General features: G+C 38.4%; 1 long non-coding RNA gene across 5 annotated transcripts in view; it reads right to left on the reverse strand.

Moving 5' to 3' along the window:
* The window catches only part of LOC146996646 (uncharacterized), a 71,381-nt gene that overhangs the window by 26,735 nt on the left and 24,025 nt on the right, over nt 1–20,621 (reverse strand). Inside the window, exon 2 of one of the 5 annotated variants that reach the window (XR_015041438.1) lies at nt 13,399–13,537. The exons of 2 other annotated variants lie outside the window; for them this stretch is intronic. This is a non-coding gene — a long non-coding RNA (uncharacterized LOC146996646). Of the gene's footprint in view, nt 1–12,664; nt 13,538–20,621 lie in introns of those variants that run through there. 2 more of the 5 variants (XR_015041440.1, XR_015041439.1) reach the window with 2 other exon arrangements.

A 20,621-nucleotide genomic window follows, 5' to 3' on the forward strand; every position in this document is an offset into this window, starting at 1 on the left:
AGTGTTGTAGAAAAAGAAAATATATACATTTATATGTATATTTGCGACATAATTACAAAATATTTACACCCGAACGCGTCAAATCCCATAGAACTCAATTGTAAATGACCCAATGTTTTGGTCACCACGTAGGGATCGCCGGTGCTTCAGAGCAGGGTACGGAGAAACTTGTTTAGGGCGACTCCATCTTACTTCCTACCTCCATGCAGAGGAAGGGGGGGAAAAGCAATTTTCGGGAGTATGATTCACCATCTGACAATGCATATAAAGAAGAAAAGTTGTTTGTTTAGTTTCGGCTTTGGTACGGGGAAAAAAATGCGCGTTCATTAAAAACAAAGGATTAAAAAAAAAAGCACTAAAAGCACAAAATAAGCACTAAAAACAAAAAAATAAGGGTTTTAAACAAAAAGTAAGCACCTATAAGCACCTCGTATTTTATTTTAAAATATAAGGACTTATAAGCACTTGTAAGGACCGCTACGAACCCTGCGTTTAATAGACACTTGCATAAATTTCAACTTTCTCTTCTCCTCTGACTTCTAAAATTTCATTATTTTCTAACTGAACTTCGCCTTTTATTTCAGTTACAGACGTGAATTTACTTATGTCTTTGCATATGTGTGCTGTTGCTCCTGAATTAAGGTACCAGTTAGGTGTTTCTAATTCTCGTGTTGAATTCACTATGATGACAGAACAGCTTCGTTTAAGGGATTCTTGATTAAGATTTTTGCTTGGCAAAGTTTACAATTGGGTGCCCCTTGTTTCTTTTCGGGCGCCAAGAAAGCACAATTCCAAGATGGCCGCTACACAAAACCAAAATAAGAAGTATCATCAACTTAAAAAATATTAACAGCTACAATCAGAAGACAAGCGTCTCTTTTGAAATCATTCATACCGATATTTCACATGTTAATATTTTTAAAAATAATAACATGCAACACATAGTTGAAAATATTAAAACAAGTTTTTACTAAATGTATAAGATGTAATAAGTAAGAATAAAATTCATATTATATTAATGACATAGTTTACAATTCGTAAAAAAAAAAAAAAAAAATAGAGCTTACCTTGATCATTATTGCGACATCATTGGAGAATATGCAGGTACACGTACATTTGTGATGCAATTCAAAAAGTGCCGGGAAGGAACCGGAAACATACCGAAAACTAATCGTGCATACACCAATCAATAACAGCTTTCTTACCGTTTTGCTCCAATTAAAAAAACAAGGCATATTCATTTTTCCAGACATTCCACTTTTCTAGATGACGGAGAACGCTAGAGCTAAATATCAAGCAGGCAGCTAGCAGTCAAACAAAATGGCGCTTAAAATTTGAAAGCACACAAATAAATTATTTTGGTTTTGTCACGCAATCACGAAAACAACCAATAAAATTCCCATTTAAGAAAGTGACAATGATAACATCATATAAGGTTAAAAAAAGTTACGGTAATCGCAAGGTGACATGCTTATTTACAAAGCCTACAGACCGTTTCTATTGCTGTTTGCTCCGATTGGTTGAAACAGGAAACGTAGGGTTACAGAACCTAGTGCTAGTTTGGTTCATCGCCTTTAGAATTTGTATTTAAGAGTGGTGTACCAAAAATTGTGCATAACTCACCGGAGAAACCGCAGCTCGGAGGTAACGAGCGCAAAGAAAGGTCTCAGACTTCTTGATCGCCGGTTCTATCCCCGCTTGTAGCTATCATAAACTCTGCTCTACACGGGTTTGTTTTTATCTTAACTTTATTGAATGACTTCGTCATTATTTGTTTGGGTGCGGTGTTAAAAATCAAACGCCTTTATTTTCTCTATTTTTGTTAATTTTTCTTATTTTTATTTACTGGTTTGTACTCTTTTAGTAGGTACCAGTAGCAAGATTACGATCCAAGATCCCGAAAAGCGTTTCAATAGAAATAGCGCATAATGGAATAAAATATAAGGTACTTTTCCGTTTTGCCGGCGCAAGCGATAAAGTCGCCAATAATGGTACAAGCGATGCCAAACTGAATATTCTCGCTGGTAACCTTTTACGCCTCATTTTCAAAACAAGTCGCAGCTTTTTCTTATCAGATTGATTGTTTCTTTCAATACTGGCATATAATTGCATAGAATTTTTTACAGATAGTTCAGTTTTATGTCTAAGGCCATTTTCGGTAATTAAGTCAAATTAAGATGCAATCACAGAGCTTACCTGAAGCCGAAAATATAGAAAAGGTAAAGTCAAGGGTTAAATTCATCCATTCTAATGACAATGCATTAGCGAAGTAAAGCACTACAGTTTTACATAATTTCTGAGTAAGCTATTCGTACGAATTGAAATATTTCTTGCATTTAAATTTGTGTTCCAAATTAAGATTTAACTTGAAATTAATGTAGATAATTACTGAGAGCATTAGAATTTTGTAGAGTAATTTATGTGAGATGAGATCGCTTGGGGTCACGTGATATGAACCGGCGAATCAGGATGTTGAACCATGAAAGCATAGTAAATTCTTAATGTCTTTTTACAAATTTATTGTCTTTATTTATTGGCTTTTTATAAAATTTTAAGCGATATTAAAATGTTTATGCCTTCTTTTTTTAAAAGAATTCTTAGAACTAACATTTTTTTAATATTTTTTATGTGTATACTGTATGTTTTCGCCAATAAAGTCTGCTTGGCGAGATTTGCGCCGGCGAAACGGAAAAGTACCAAATATAATTTTAGTTATACTTTTCATAATTTAGATAAAAAAGAATAGGTATCCGACGCCCTTACATGTTGAATGTTTTCATTTGGTTTATTTTTTAATATTCCTTTATTTGTATAAATTAATGCGCTATGGAAATTTACACAAGAGGCTCTTTCTAACAGAAATGATGAAAAAGTGCATATGCTATCTCCATGTAAACACCTTTTTCTTGTAAAACAATTACGTACTTTTAAAGTTTAATTAAAATACAAATAAACTATTAATAAGATCAGTAAGTTATATAAAATATATTCCACACAATTCCTCCAACCTTTCATTCATAAACTAAAAAAAATATCGAATAAAATAAACGCTGTTTCCGTTTGTTTGGCGTTAATTACCATGCCTACAGGGCGCTAACTCGCCATTGCAAATATGTCCGCCAAGAAGATGTTTCATCCAATGAAAGCAGACCTTAGAGAAATGGTCTGTAGGCTTTGTGAATATGCAGGTGACATCAGTGAAAGCTAAAACCAAATTAAAACTATCATCGTAAGCAGAAATGGGGTTTCATCACCAAAATTGAACAAAATTTGTCGCCAATCGAAGAGGCACCCTATTCTACACTACAGCATTTTGCTTTTAGTCTACATTCTGATGTTTGCGGCCCTTTTTGTTACCTTCTAGCAACTTAACATTTAGCGTGTTTATGTCAGGCAATTTATCACGCAATTCTATCGCCATTCTAAAACTTTCGAATTCTCCGGTTAAGCAACATAATAGAAAAATATTTCGGAATTCATCAGGAATTTCAGGTTCTATTTCTGCTAGTTTGTTTGCAATTTCGAACAGAGAAGTTGGGTAATCCTGCATTGTTTCGTACGCGTTCATCTATTTCGAGGTCCGTTGCTTTAAGAGGCTAACTTTAGTACTAGGGCTTTTAGGCTGATGAATTTCGTGCAGTTTCCTCCCTGCCTCGTATGAAGTTTAACATTTTTTAATATGCACTATCGCAGATGATTACACGCTCATAGCAATAATTGCTAAAGCTTTTTGATCTTTTGAAACCCACTTGTCCAGTTCGGCTCGGTTACTTTCGGAAGTTTCTGGTTTCATTAGTTCACTCACTCATGGCTTCCCAAAGTTCTTATTAGATTAAAACCATTTCCGCCTGAAACCTCTCTATTTCATACCTATTGTTACCCAGTTTTTCAATTGGAATATTCGAGTTCCATCATTTTCATCAGATACGTATAATTTCAGTAAAACCAAGAAAAGAAGAAAGGGTAATTTGCTTACCTTGTTTTGGTGCCACTAAAAAAAAAAAACACAAATGTTCAATATCCTGCTCCGAAGGACTCCTTGGGAATCTTCGTTAACTGGGCGAATAGTGTATCTTAGCTCATGAACCTGTTGTTTTGAATATTTGAAGGTTCGCGAGAGTGATACGCAGTAGCACAAAACGTGGATACCTACCAAAGGACACTTGCTGTAATTTGAAAACAAAAGATTTAACGGGCACATTCCTTGGGTTTAACAAACAGATGAACGTATCATGTAAGACTATGACACGTTAGTAAAACCATATGATTATGTTCATGGCTGGTACAACATGAAATGAATCTGGCACAACAATGACTGGTACAACAGGAACAGATGAATGTATTATGTCAGACTATAACACGCTAGTAAAACCATATGATGATGTTCTTGACTGGTACAGTATGAAATGAGTCTATTTGACAGTTCATTCAGACAGACAGGTACTTGGCGGCGTAATAAATTATCAGGGATATTGTGCTAGATTCCTGTTACAATCCATAGTTACACTCCACAGCAGGTTTCCATCCTTTGAAATCACCGCACCACTGAATGATTCACGGTTGTTAGCTACGTCGATAAGGCACACCGAGAGGACACACAGTCTTCACCACTATCGGAAGGTTTCCTACTGCGAGATTCCAAACTCTACTTGCAAGCAAGAGAGAATATGTAAATTTCAAACACAATAAAAAGAAAAAAAATCGTCAGATATTTGGTTTTCAATTCCAGTGACAATCTATCTTAATGATAAATTCGTGTTTATTCCCTCATATTTTTAAATAAAAGCTCTGTTGAACAAAGCAGATGTCACCTATAAAAGATGGTACTTTGGAGTTATACTGGCTTTCAGCAGGCGATGTACAGGGTGTTTCTAAATGAATATCGGGGTGTTAGCGCTTGATAGTATTACGCAAAACTTAAAAATATAATTAATACATGAAATGAAAGAGTAACTCAAACAGTTGTACAGGTGACAGCAGGGCCGGACACCCGGACGGCTTACAATGACTACTCGGGTGCTGTCCGGACCCTGCAACTATCTGTAGCTGAAACTTTAAATAGACATATAGTAATTTACAAATAGACCTGATCGTGTAATCGCACAATGCGTCAATGTACATAATGCAACACACTAAGATACTGTAAACTCAAAGATAGACACAATACACCAATACACATAATTGTGACACACTAATACGCTATACACCAGTATTCTATACACTAATATACTATACACCAGTATACTATACAATAATTCACTAATATACTATACACTAAAAGATAGACACAATACACCAGTGCGCACAAATGCGACACACTAGTATACAATGACACTAATACATAAGTACCATGTACACAAAAATACACATAGGTAAGATAATACAATTATTCTATTACACTACTGTAACATACACGTGGATACAATACACTGAGATAGGTAGAAACTTACGCTAAGTTACAATATATAAAAAAGTTAAGTATTGATACACATAGATACTGCGTAAATTCTATATATTTTAAAATACACTTTTGTGTAAATATTAATAATACACAGTACTACTACAGGTGTTACTCTGTATGTTCTTAGATCTTGAAACATGACAACATGATGCTAGAATATATTTATAGACACAATAAACCAATGACACGATGCGTCAATATACATAAATGTTTCACACTAATATACTATACACTAAAAGATAGATACAATACACCAATGTGCATAGATGCGACACACTAATATACTATACACGTATATACTAAACACTAATACACGATACACTAAAATATAGGCACAATACACCAATGCACATTAATGCGACACACTAATATACTTTACACTGATATACATTGACACTGATACGTAAGTACCATGTACACAAAAATACACGTGAATTAGATTATACAACTATTCAATTATACTATTGTAACATACACGTGGATACAATACACTGATAATACGTGAATACAGTACACGTAAATAAGATTAAACAATTATACTATACTACTGTTACATACACGTGAATGCAATACACTGAAATATGCAGGCATATACGCATATGAGAACACTAAATACTACGTGGATTCGACATATTATGAAGTACACATTAATGTGAATATTTAATACATGCCTACTACAGGGGCTGAGCCTCTTAAAAACTTGACAACATGATAATAGAAATTTACACTTTGGCTGGTAGATGTACATAAGAAACAGGCGGACATAAACTGTAAGAGAATTCTAGACTGCACTATACACTTGTCTATGCATTATTCTCTTGGTGCGTGTACGATGGGTACAGTGCATGCCGAGGTACGTTGTTAATGCGTCTGTGGCACGCTGAGCATATATGCTAGCGAGGTACTCACTTTGCACGTATGTTACAGAAACTGGCATGTGCGGCACCTATGCAGGGCTGCAGAGCTCCTGCCCCAGTACTTCTAAGTGATCCATGATCTTTTTGATTTTGTCCATAAGTCGTGGTTGTTTCAGCACGAATCTTTTAAAGGCGGCCACATTATTCGACGGGAGTTTAACGTGCCATTGTGTGGTGAGTTGACACTCCGTCAGGTAGTGGTCGGGGGACCCGATTTTTCCGCAGACACATAGGTCTGTGGAGGATATATTTCTCTCTGCGAAGTAGGTCGGAAACGGCCCATGTCCTGTGATGAATCTTGTTAAGAAGGGCGCAGATATGAGTCGTTCCGTGTCCACTTTTCGTATGAATTCGAAAGTTCGCCGACTCTGTGGTGACGTGTTCCATTCCTGCTGCCACTGCGACAGAGCTGACTGCCAATTCTGCCGCTTGAGAAGTGACTTTGGTAAAGGTGGGTCTATTTGCACCGCATCCCGGTCCTGTGCTGCCTCTTTTGCCAGGGTATCTGCGCGTTCGTTGCCCTGGGCACCAACGTGCGCTTTTACCCAAGAGATTTCAATTTTTTGGACCGGACTCGTATTTCTTAGTGTCTCCTGAATTTGGGACACGAGTGAGGAGGTGTGGCGTGGGTCGTTGATGGCGTATAGTACCGATAGGTTTTCAGTATAGATTGTAAAATCTTCTGCTGTGGTAGTTTGTGCCCATTCTATTGCTTTCAGCAAAGCAAGGGCTTCCGCCGTGTTCAATGTGAAAACCTTTCGTCACACGGCACACATCAAGTCGATAGCCCAGCTTTTCTCAAATGTTGATTAGTGTTTGTGGCTGTTACACCCGATCCTTTAGGAATTAACTCACATGATCCTTTATAAACTCAACATTCTCTTCACTAGCCCTTGGTCGTCCCGTACTCTTCCCTTTGCAAAGGCAGCCTGTACTTTCAAACTGATGATACCATCTACGGAAGTTATTATCACTTGGGGGATCACATCTGAACTTAATCCGGAACGCACGTTGCACAGTAACTACAGATTCGGTCTCTGCAAACTGCAGAACACAAAAAGGTTTCCGTTCAATAGTCACCACGCACATTCCCCATTTTTGGAGTATGCTTGTACCAACAAACAGAACTGTTTATGTTGCTCTTTCATTTCATGTATTAATTATGATTTTAAGTTTTATGTAATAAATACTACAAAAGATATCCATATTCATTTAGAAACAACCTGTATTTAGCCTGCTCTTGCCAGTTCCTTGATGTATCCCAAGTTGGACCAGACGGCTGTGATTCGGTACAGCGATTTTCTCCCGTAGATCTGATAGTGACGCATCATATTTCCCGGAGTTAGCTGCTAGGCTGGCGTGTTCGAAGAGGGGTACTCCTGATTGGTTCGTGATCTTATTTTAGGAGATGGGCGGTTAAAGTGTGGTATATCTTATCTTCTGCTATCTGGATGGATTTATTAAATAAATTAACGTTCATTCTGTAAATGAAGTCCAGGATGGTTTCCACATTAGTCAGAGTGGGGAATCTTATTTCTTACGTAATACGGTGCACCGGTGATGATGTGTAACACCTTGTTTTGAAATAGTAAAAGATGTTCATGCCGCCCAACCGGTATAGTGGTTAGCGTTGCTAACTGCTGTACCTTGGGGGTTGACTCAGGCGAATGCCTGAGAAGTACTGGTTAGGATCTGTACCTAGGCAGTCTCAACCACGGGGGTATAAAAACTGACTTCACAGAAGGCCTGATGGCTCTCGGGACAGAGTAAGGCTCAGCAGGAACCGTAAGGGCCCTTGCTCTGTGGGGACATTGTAGATTCAATTTTGTGTGGGGCGGCACTAATCTGAATGGCAACTTAGCCGGGGTGGAGCTGCTCGCACTAAGAGTTGTACCTTAGGGCCCTGTTTCGAATCCCGGAGAAGGCATGGATGTTCATGAATGTATAGTGCCCGTGCGGTCTGTAGGAACTCTAGATATGCGACGAGCCGAATGTCCTCTCGAAAGGTTGGTGGTGGAGACCTCTTACTCGTAGTCCGGGATGGTCTCCATTAAAACTGGAGGGGCTGAGATAAATCGCACTGTCACTTGTAAAGTGCTCAAGGTTGTTGCTAATGGCACGCGTAAATTTTCGCTACTTGCCACGAGGAATTTCATGGTCTTCGGCTGACTATAGGCCACACAAGTGAGCTTTCGCTACAACAACAACAAAGAGTGTCATCTTTTGATTTGCTCAGTTAATTATATGGATATATCTACCAACTGTTGCCGATTACAGATTTTTCTTGCTTTACTGCGGAGCAGGTATTTTATCCGCAATATATATAGTACACAAAATTTAAATTTTTAGTTTTATGTGATTACGGCAAAGCCTCGAGGTCTATCTGCCTAAGAAGGGATGCCATCGTGGAGGATTTTCTAAGTGAACTGGCTCGTATACATGTTACACATGAAAAATTCATAAAAACGCCCATACAGCCAAGGTTCGAAGGTTAGAATCCCGCGAACGGGCTGGCTGCATGGGCGCTTTTGTGGTTCTCGAAATATGTAACGTGTTGATATGAGCCAGTTTTCTTTACACAGTCCACCACGAAAGCCTTCCTTCCTTCCGTGTAGTGCCTTAGGGTGGAACACGTAAATCATAATAATTAGAGTATATCCTAAAGTTTATATGGCTAAGTGCTCGTCGCGTTTGAAAAAAGACCGAAATCAATGCAATAGGTGAGTACTTCCCAAGCATTTCTCAGCGATGGTGTTTCAAATGAGCCTTTTTCCAAACGGTTGTGACAATTTTGTCATTTCTGTCGAAGCCGAGAATACTTTAACCATTTGTCCCGCCTTCATTTGCCGCTCCCTCTATGAAGGTAAAAGATATTGGGTCTATGGAATTGCACTAAAGCAATCACGCGATTCGTATTAGCCAGTCTTCGCATCTGACCTATCTTGAACATCAATTTCTAGTAGCAATTGTTGCCCCTCTCTTTGCAGTAGTTTCGTTAAGTGTTCTTTTAAATATGTCTTGGAGAAAAGTACCTGAAAATCTTCAAGGGCTAAAGTATCCTAGCGTATGATGACAGACCTTTTAGATTGAAACATAACTATAAAAAGGAAATAAACAGTATGTTTGCCGATGTAACGGTTCCAATGGAAATATTCTTCCAGAAAAATTACCCGAAACTTTTGATTCTTTCATAATGATGAAAACGGTAGAACTTTCGCATGCGAGACAGAGAGCGCGACGAATGAATACGAAAATAGAATGTGATTTGGTGATGGAACTTTCAAGTTTGGTTTATTTAACTATGGCAAAGCTCGCGAGGTCTATCTGCTTAAGGGGAGGGATGCATTCGTGGAAGACTTTCTAAGGATTGGTTGGAGTATTTTGGCACAAAACCTATGGGGGTTATGTTGCGCCAAAAAAAAAAGTTGTGTATTTCCAAAACTTTAAAATAAAGACAAGACACCATGCACCATTCAGTGCACACTCACAAATGGAAATTTAAGACAACGTTATAGGTATAAAACAGCAAGTGTATAATAAAACTTGAAATAACATCAAACACATAAAATTCTTTTGCAAAGAACTAGGATATGAAGACCAGGAAATACAGATAGAAAAACTCTATAGTCAGAGGATAAATTTTCATGATATGAATATAATTAGGTCCCGGTGGACTTTCTAAGGAAAACTGGCTCTTATACACGTTCCAGATGGGGGAAACCACGAAGACGTCCATGCAGCCAGCTGGTTTGCCTGGAATAGAACACAGGTCAAAGAGCTACCAGTGTTCAGTAACTTTACCGCTCGTTCGCTAATGGAACTTTCAAATCATATCCATTGCACTTAGGTCAATGCAGATATTGGAAGTTCTGACTATTTAATAAATATAATGCTATTTATATAAACGTTAATCACAAACAGGAAGGAACGAAACACACGAGAGGTTTTTCTCTGTATTAAGAAAATACATTCATGACCGCAAAAATCGCTTATAATCGAAGTTAAACTGCCTATTATAAGAAAGTTGGTAAAAGTATAGTTTAGGGTACCCCTTGCCGAAACTTGGCGATTTTTGGCGGTACATGTATACTGATTTTGTGCAATTCTTTGACTCGTTATTTTGGCTTGCGAAGCGGCGATTTTTGAGCTACACAAAACCAAAATAACAAGACAAACTCGGTATCCATGTACACGTCGACCTATTTTCACTTAAAAAATATCCCCGAATTGCACAAAAAGGGCATCGCGCACTCTTAACTTTATTCATGCACACGTTGATCGATTTTCACTTAAAATAATCCCAAAATTGCACAAACTTGCATTGCGCACTCCCTTTATTTTGTGTGTACACAACGATATATTTTCACTTAAAAAGTCAAAAAGAGCACCAAATTCTACAATATAGGCAAACAAAAAATACATAATCCCAATAAAATACATTTTAAACCAAACAATAAAATAACATAAAAAAGGAAAAACATGTTATACATTTAAGCACTACCAAAAGCAAACATTCACTTACCATGATTTTCGAGTTCGCTTCGTACACCCAGAGTCACGTAAAAATCAAAATATCAATCATACTCAAATGACTTTTTTCAAACCAGGTACTCTTTCTGATCGAACGCTTCACATAGTGACCATCTGAACCTTTCTTCCTACAAACCCATTCAAATCCATCTAAACGGTTTTTACATTCGACTAGACGCATATCCTTCCTACATACAGGACACTCATAATGGCTACTAAGTAAATCTGCATTTACACACCAGTCAATTAAAGCTCTTTTCCCCTTTCGCTCCAAATCGTACAGAAACTTCAAATTAATCTTACTACATTCGGCCATTCTACCTCCTAAAGAATCAAACCAACACACACCCGAAAAAAGCTTACAAAACATCCCATAATTCAAAATTTCCCGGAATCATGCACTCGATTACGTCACAATAGGGGATTTCCATAACATTCACATATTCAGGCTACCATAAATGAAACAACAACTTGGCGATAAATCAAACAACAACTTCGCCATAATACAAGGGGTACCTTAAAGTCTACTCTACCCGAAGGTTTTCTATTCCCCGAATTGCACAAACGTCGTAGAAGTGAAGGGTTGCAGCACCCAATCAGTTTTTGAAAAAGATGGTGCGAAACTAAGTTTTATTGTTAGTTTTCTAACAAATGTTATAAAACTGTTAGTTTCTGAGGCTCTGGTGTAGAATTGGGTTCCCTTTCGATTAGCGACAAATTTTGGCGATGAAACCTCATTTCTGGTTACCATGATAGTTACAACTTTGTTTTAGCTTCCTGGATTTTAAAAATGGTTTGGTTTGGTTTGGTTTGGTTTATTTAATTATGGCAAAGCACACTAGGGCTATCTGCCTAAGGGGAGGGATGCTTTCGTGAAGGACATTCTAAGGGAAACTGACTCGTATACACGTTAGACGTGGGGAAAACCACGAAAAAAAGCCCATGCAGCCAGCCCGTTCGCGGGATTCGAACCTCGGACCGAACTACTAGTGTTCAGCGACTTTACCGCTCGGCCGCTGGTGAGATCCTTTTAAAAATGAAAATAGATTGATGTGTAGTACATGGACAAAGTTAAGTTTGTGCAATTCTTTGATGTTTTCTTAAGTGAAAAGAGATCGATGTGTACATGGACATGGAGTTCGTGCAATTCTTTGACTTCTTATTTTGCTTTTGTGTAGCGGCCATCTTGAATTGTGCCTTCCTGGTGCCGATCTTGGAGTCAGAAAAGAATCGGGGAAAAAAAAAAAAAAAAAAAAAAAGGGGGGGGGGCACCCAATTGTGAACTTTTACCGAAACTAACTAAGATTTCAAAATTTCAAAATTTTATCATTAGAACACGGGTATTTTACCTAAGAATAATTTTTCCACCTCAGCCTTGGCCCAAATTCTCGCCGCGTATTCTTTCGCCGCTTTCCCATCATAGCCCTTGGCGTCAAGAACAGCCTGCTTAATTTCTGTCAGTTTATTTGTCTGAGACACGTTTATATCAAATCATCGACTAACTCTATTAGAACAGCTTTAGTAAGCTTCATCATAAACTCAAAAACTGTGAAAAGATAAAATTAAGAAAAATAACCTTACACTCTCCTCCCTCCAAAATATTACAAAATACAAAAGCAGGCTTATTCTCTACAACTGAATAATTCCCCAATACTTCCTGAACATTAATTGCCTTAAAATCTCAAAAGATTGAAAGTACTTAATATATACATAAATACAATATATAAATTCCTCGATAACTGAACTTGATTTCAAACACTTTAATTTGTATAACTATGACATTACACTTGGAAATACCTGCCTCCTGTAAACTCAATGCATCAAAATACTTTAGATATAAACATATAAATCAGAAATGCTAAATAACGTGCAAAATTCTGCCCAATGCACACCTCTGTAATACTCCTAATTTAAAACTCGGTTACTAGAAGAATGGAAGATACAATTAAATTCCAATTAACAATAGTCTAACCACAAATCCCCGGTAATGAAGAATGTCTCGGAATGAATGTTTCGAATCAATAAACCCAAAATGAATGAAGTCTCAAAGAGCGTCTCTAAAATCACAAAAACGGTACTCACAAGTTTGAAGACCCCCTTCGATGATTACACAGAAAAGCACTTGGGTACAGGCATCTCTCCAAAAGAATTATTCATTGCTCTTCAGCACAAAATCACACTGCGACGTTTTCCTTCGGACATATGGTAACTTTCTGAAAAGTCCTCATTATACGAATGCCCTTGCGCACAAAATATTTAATTGTTCTCGTGCAGAGACGAAAGACTTCTCGCGCAAAGTATCTAAAAACCTTGCCGTTTCTGGAAAGTCCCTTCGACGACCTGGTACACTCACTCAGGAAGATATATGGAAAACAGCGCTCGATGTAAGCTGAAGTCCACATGCGAAAAATTCATTCCTAAATTTACTTTCATTGTCCTCGTGCAGAGAAAAAAGTCTGACTTCTCACACAAAGTTTCTAACAACCTTACCTTTACTGGAACTTTCCTTCGACAATCTGGAACACTCACACAAGAAAGATATACGGAAAACAAGGCTCGATGTAAGGGTTTAATCCTAGTATCCGGTGCATACGGGATTTGGCTTCTTTTGGCGACTTTATGATGAGCACTAAAAACGAAACATATACGATGAGTAGTAAACGGGTCATTCAAAGAATATATATAGTTATACATAGTATATAGTATGTATGTAGTGATAACATATAGTGTATAGTATATACATAGACGTTCTTTGGGTCATTTTTGGTGTTGGCGATAATTTTCAAAATCGCGCCAAGGCTGCACCGTATACTAGGATTTTACCGATGTAAGTCCACAGAAATTCTTTTCTGAATTTACTTTCAGGAATAATCCACACTTCTGCCACCAAATACAATATTACTGCTGTGGGGTAGTGGCCGAACACGCTGCCCCAAACTCTTCTTTTATCTTAGGGTTGAAATTAATTCAAACCCAAGTTATAAAACGATAACAAGAAATTAATAAAAACGTAACCTTAACAAGTGAAGTTGACAACAATCTTTTACCTGGATAACACCAAGTCCAGCAGGGCTTCTGTAATGGTTGCAACTGAACTGTGCTAAAACAACAGCACATCTGAAATGGTTCCAGATAGTCCGAGCTAAATCTCAGCACAACAAAATCGTCCAAGCAAGACGATGCTATATACTGGAGCGTATATACTGGAATATACGCTCCAGTATATACTCCAGCATATATACTGGAGGTTGTACGGTCTCCTAGGTCAGGTACGCTGTGTTGTTTAACGTGCAGGCAAACTCTCGTACCCATTCGCTAGAGCATTCCACGGCACTGTCTTGAAACTACTCGCTTCTCCAAACATTGACTATTCCCTTTCATGGGGTCGCTCATCCTCCGCTGAATACGGGGTATTCGCCACTGGTATGAAAAAGGTAAGACTTTATTCTGAGTCTAGTGAAAAAGAGTCTATTACGTGGGAGCTGTTTGACGGACGTTGCAAAACGAAACCAGATAAGAAATTTATGATGAACGACCTTGTCACAATTGAACTGTTAGGCTCCATTCAGGCGGTGAGAGGCATAAAATACGGGAGCTCCGTTCACATCTGCGAGACAGGGTCTAAGCCGCAGCCCATTACGGAAGTTTAATTTGCGCATGCGTGGATATGTCTACAACTTTCTACTGTATTTTCTTTTTCAAGTTTCGCGCATTCGCTCTCAATTGTCGACTCTTATATACTAAATTTGCCTAAAGTCGGAAACTTCGAACGTCATGCCAAAACTCCTAAAACAGTTTTTGTAACGTAGGAAGATTTATTTACCTGGCAGCGAAGCTCGGCTTAAACAAGGTATGACATTTAGAAACTTCGAGTTCATATTTAAATATTAAGCTACATTGGGTTAAATCCCATATGGGCGTTATTGGTAATGAGACGGCCGACAGACTGGCCAAGCAGGCGATCACAAATGTGAGTGCAATGGATATTGAAGTAACAGGTTCGAAGAGAATTGCTATTCGAAGAATGAAAGAGAATTTTACGTTAACGAATGGAAAATACAGTGGTTCTCTTCACCTAAAAAAAAAAAAAAAAAGGATTTATGGAACTAATTAAAATCTGCAGGAAAATCAACTATGTAATAGTTGTCAGGTTGATGGTGATGCTAGGCATTTTGTGGTTGATTGTAGTTTAACAGCCCCTGTTAGACAAATTGGTACTATTCGGTTTCGAGGACCGTAAAAAATCGCCAAATTATCGTTGATGCCAATGCTTCCAAAAAGAATTGCGGCAAGAAAGGAAGTATAATAGTAAATAACTATCTAAGATGGATGTTTTAATTTAGATGAAAGGTTCATTTCATATAATACTTTTTTATTATTATAATTTATATGAAAAAGGCTAAACATGACTGAATGGAAGCATAAGAGTAAATAACTATTTCAGATCATTATTATAATTTATATAAAAATTGCTAAACATAACTGAATGGATGCCTGCATCGCTATTTCGTTACCGACTTATCGCTAAAGCATAATTTCATCTCGTTGGTTGTTCAAACGTATTGTATAATGAATGATGCCTTTTCTTTGAAAATATTCTCGGTAAAGTGCAGAATCGCTCACTTATTTGCTGCTTTTTACAAGGTAAAAACAATTGGATTTTTGTCAGTTTTCTTTTACTTTTTAAGTGAAAATAGATCGATGTGTACATAGATAAAGATGTGCGCAGTGCCATTTTTGTGCAATTCTGGGATTTTTTTTAAGTGAAAATAGGTCGATGTGCACATGGATACCGAGTATGTGCAATTCTTAAGAACGCGTCAAGCAGTGGGTGATTCTGCACTTGACCCAAAATTCTATTGCCGACTTTTCGTCATGGGCAATTCCCAAATTGTTAAATGCATAGGACATCAAAAAAGGATTTAAAATCAAAAAAGGATTTAAAAATTAAACTAGTATTTCAATGGCGTCTTAAGAAATATAGAACTGTATAAACTTACGCAATCTGAAATCAGCGCGTACGCTAGATCTGGCGCTGTTAAATGGGCGCGTTTGCTAGATTTAGCGCTTTTGCGCATACATTTTCGCTGCAATTTTCTTACGGCCCTCAAAACAGAATAGTACCGACAGATTTTTAACATTATTCATTTTAATGTAAGTGTTATTAATTTTAAAGTTTTTAAATTATATTCTATTGCTCTAATGAAGTTTATTAGTGAAAATAGGGCACTGGTAGGAATCTTCTGTTAAAATTGAATTCTGTATTTATATGGGTTTTAGATATCTATGTTGTGAATTTGGGATTTTTTTTTGTTTGTTTGTTTGTTGTCTGTAATTTTGTGTTATATGTGCTTACTTATTTTTAATTTAGTATTTTTGTTTGTTGTTTGGGAGTGGCTGGGTTATTGGATGCCCTCGTTTGTGGAGATACGGGGCCTCTTCTTTTGAGCTATGGGGACACTCGTATCCAGGTGGGCTGAAGGGAGCCTCCAATTCTTACCAGGTATGACATTTATACCACCGTCTGAACGGAGCCTAATGAACAACAAATGTGATAGAAATCAAAAATAAAAAAATCTGAAAGTTTTCAGATTTTAAATCACGTCCAATGAGGCGCTTTTTTTTTTTTTTTTTTTTTTTTTTAAGGTTGTGTGTGTTACCTTTATTTATTAAAAATCAAGTTCTTCGCACTTAAACCATAAAATTCAATTCAACAGCAATATCGCAAAATATTCTTAAAATGAGCATATCTTTAGAATTTCGGATACACAGTTCCGCGCTCTGGAGATAAAAAAGGTTCTTCTCTCCCCCCCTCCGTAGAATGTTATTGTACGCTGTGAAATCGTAGAGTTTGTTGATCAAAAACTCGCTAAAGTTCTACAAAATATGAAATCGATAATAAAACGAATTCCAAACTCCAAATTTGGGCTTCCAGATGCCCATATTCGGGTGGAAACTTACGTTATTCAAAAATTAAATGACTCTGGGTACCGTTGTTTTATCACAATGCGAGAAACATACATACATTTATGCAGATTCTTCATTATTTAATTTCTTTAAATATAATGCAGGGCGATAATATTTCATGGCAACAATTTGAAAAATGAATCGGACATTTATAGTGAACCAACGCAAAATGCCAAAACGAAAATAGTCCTTCAGGGCAAATTGCCCTTTTGGAATAATAAGTCGCCAATGTAACTGAGAAGGCGAGAGTTATTAAGAAAGGGGAAGTGGTTGCAACATGTACTCCAGTAACCACCGTTGAAAGAAAGAGTAACATCCAAGAATCCGTGTCCTCAGAGAGCATTACATCGGAGTTATTGCAGAATGCGCAATTAAACGATAAAGAGAGGAATGCTGCCGATCGCGTCATTCAAGATCTTCAAGTTGTTTTTTCCCACTCGTCTTCTGACGTGGGTCGAACTAGTTTGACACAACATAGAATAGATACCGGCGATCATCCCGCGATCATGCAACATCCAAGACGTCTACCGTTTGCTAAACAGGAAGAGGTGCGAACACTGTTAAAAGATATGGAAGAAGGCGATGTCATCGAGCCTTCAGTAATTCCATGGGCATCTCCCATCGTCCTAGTCAGAAAGAAAGACGGCTCAACAAGATTTTGCGTTGACTATCGCCGATTGAATGAGGTTACGAAGAAAGACAGTTACCCTCTTCCTAGAATTGACGACATTCTAGACACTCTTTCTGGAAGCAAGTGGTTCTCAACACTTGATTTAAAGAGTAGGTATTAGCAGGTAGAAATACAGCCTGAAGACCAAGAAAAGACGGAATTTACTACTGTACAAGGGCTTTGGCAATTCAAGGTGATGCCATTTGGACTGTGTAATGCGCGGGCAACATTCGAACGTCTTATGAAGACTGTTTTGAAAGGCCTTTCCTACGAAGCCTGCCTCATATACCTGGACGACATCATCATCGTCGGAAAGAGTTTTGAAGAACATTTAGAAAATCTTAGGAAGGTGCTTCAAGAAACTGAAAGAAGCCAATCTGAAGCTGAGTTCCGCTAAATGCAAATTGTTCCGAAAGGAAGTGACTTACCTGGGACATGCCATCTCTGCAGAAGGTGTGCGCACGGATCCTGAAAAGGTATCAGCGGTTAAATCCTGGAAACGTCCCGAAAATGTCCATCAGCTGAGAAGCTTCCTAGGGCTTTGCACCTACTATAGGAGATTCGTGAAGGACTTTTCTTCCATCGCAAAACCCCTTCACAAGCTGACAGAGAGCAACCAAAAGTTCTTGTGGACAAAAGAATGCGAGGATGCATTTAACAACTTAAAGGAGGCTTTAACATCTGCTCCAATCCTGACGTATCCTCAGCTCGACCGACCATTTATTCTCGACACCGACGCGAGCAATGAAACTGTCGGTGCTGTTTTGTCCCAAGAAATAGACGGCAAAGAACGTGTAGTGGCGTACTGGAGCAAATGCCTGTCTAAGCCGGAGAGGAATTATTGTGTCACCAGGAAAGAGTTGCTCGCCATAGTCAAAGCTGTAGAACAGTTCCATCACTATCTATACGGCAGAAAATTCCTGCTCCGCACCGATCATGCATCATTGACCTGGCGTTTTAATTTCAAGAATCCTGAGGGTCAAATAGCCAGGTGGATACAGAGACTCCAAGAATATGACATCACTATCCGTCATCGTAAGGGATCATCACACGGAAACGCCGACGCCCTGTCTAGAAGACCTTGCCAAGAAAGCTGCCGATATTGTTCCAGGGTGAACGCGAAATACGAGCTGCTGAGTCCGCAACACAAATTACAACATCAACATCGGCTGATCGAGAACCGTGGAGTGATGATGAAGTCAGGAAAGACCACCTGGAAGACCGCGACATTAAACCCATAATTGATTTAATGGAGTCATCATACAGAAAACCTACCTGGCAGAACATTTCTATCTGTAGTCCTACAACCAAACAATATTGGGCACCCTGGGATTCACTTCACGTTCGAAACGGCGTCTTATACCGGAAATTCGAATCGGATGATGGGAAGACGTACCGATGGCAACTTATACTTCCAAGATCCCGCATTCCTTATGTCCTTAAAGAATTTCATAGCAGCCCTACAGGAGGTCACTTTGGAATAATGAAGACCTTGCAGAGAGTTCGTGAGCACTTTTACTGGAATAATGCAAAGGATGACGTGCAAAAGTGGTGCCGATCTTGCGATGCCTGTGCAGGTCGGATAGGACCGAGGAGACGCAGCCGAGGCAAGCTGCAACGTTACAACATAGGGGCGCCTTTTGAACGTATCGCCTTTGAAATCCTGGGACCTCTGCCACGAACTACTGATGGCAACAAATACATACTCGTTGTCATTGATTACTTCACCAAGTGGCCTGATGCTTATCCTATTCCTGATCAAGAGGCTGTCACAGTAGCTGAGGTAAATGATACCGCACTGAATTTCCAGGTTCGGAGTGCCTCTTCAGTTACATTCCGATCAGGGAAAGAATTTTGCCTCGGCAATAATCAAAGAACTATGCAAACTACTCGGCATTGACAAACGTCGCCATTGCATCCCCAGTCGGACGGCATGGTAGAGAGGTTCAGTCGAACCATCCTTAATAACCTCTCATTAGTGGTTTCCAGAAACCAACAGGACTGGGACAAGAAATTACCACTCTTTTTACTGGCTTACCGCAGCGCTGTCCACGAGACTACCGGCTATTCTCCATCACAGATGCTCTTCGTTCGTGACCTTCGTCTGCCTTGTGATCTATTATTTGGCCGCCCTCCGGATGCTCCTTCATCGTCTGAGGAATATATTCAAGATCTCCAGGCCCGGTTTGAAGTGATGCACAACTTTGCACGAGAGCGAGTCAACTTGGCGACAGAGAAGATGAAGACCCAATACGACACAAGAGCTACTGGACATAGATCCAACAAAGGAGACAAGGTGTGGTTGTGGAACCCGATTCAACAAAAAGAACTCAGTTCTAAATTGCAGTCACCTTCGATTGGTCCATATACAGTCCTGAAGAGACTGAATGACGTCATTATCCGTAAGTCTTCGAACACTAAACCTAAAAAACCTTCGAACTCTAAAGTCGTTCATTACGACAGGTTAGCTCATTACAATGGACATAGTACGTAATGTAAATAATTGTAAATAGTGTAAAAGCCCATGGTCCGTTTTGTTTTTAAATGTGCATTTGATTCGATTTGTATTTAGTATTTGATTTGCATTTAGTATTTGATGTGTATTTTGTATTTGATTTGTATTTGATAGCATTTGATTTGTTTTATTTATTGCATTTGTTGTTCATGTTGTTTATTATTGTAATGTAATGCTTATTATTGCATTTATACCTTTAGTTGTATGTTTGGCTTCCTGTCCAGGGATTGTACTGCCCGGGACGTGCAGTCCTTGGGAAGGGGGCAGTGTTACGAATTTGGTATTTAAAAAGCTAATGTTAGTTCAATTATAAATTAAATGGTTTTATTTCTCGCGCAGTGCAGCGCATGACGAATATTAAAAGAAAGCTAAGCCGGAAAAATTAAAAATACAAGAGCGCGTGCGTTAAATAAATAAGTATCTCTTTTTGATTTCGAGAAAGTGCTGGAAAATTCTAGTGCGTGATTTTAAAATCTTATAAAAGGAGGAAAACATCTCAGTTTGTAGTAGTTGCTTAGTTTGTTGTTGTTTAGAAAACTGCTCTTGTTGATTGTAGCGAAT

This window comes from Stegodyphus dumicola, chromosome 6 (genome assembly GCF_044657685.1).
Source record: "Stegodyphus dumicola isolate Sdum_Otavi_A_Nest chromosome 6, ASM4465768v1".
NCBI lineage: Eukaryota > Metazoa > Arthropoda > Arachnida > Araneae > Eresidae > Stegodyphus > Stegodyphus dumicola.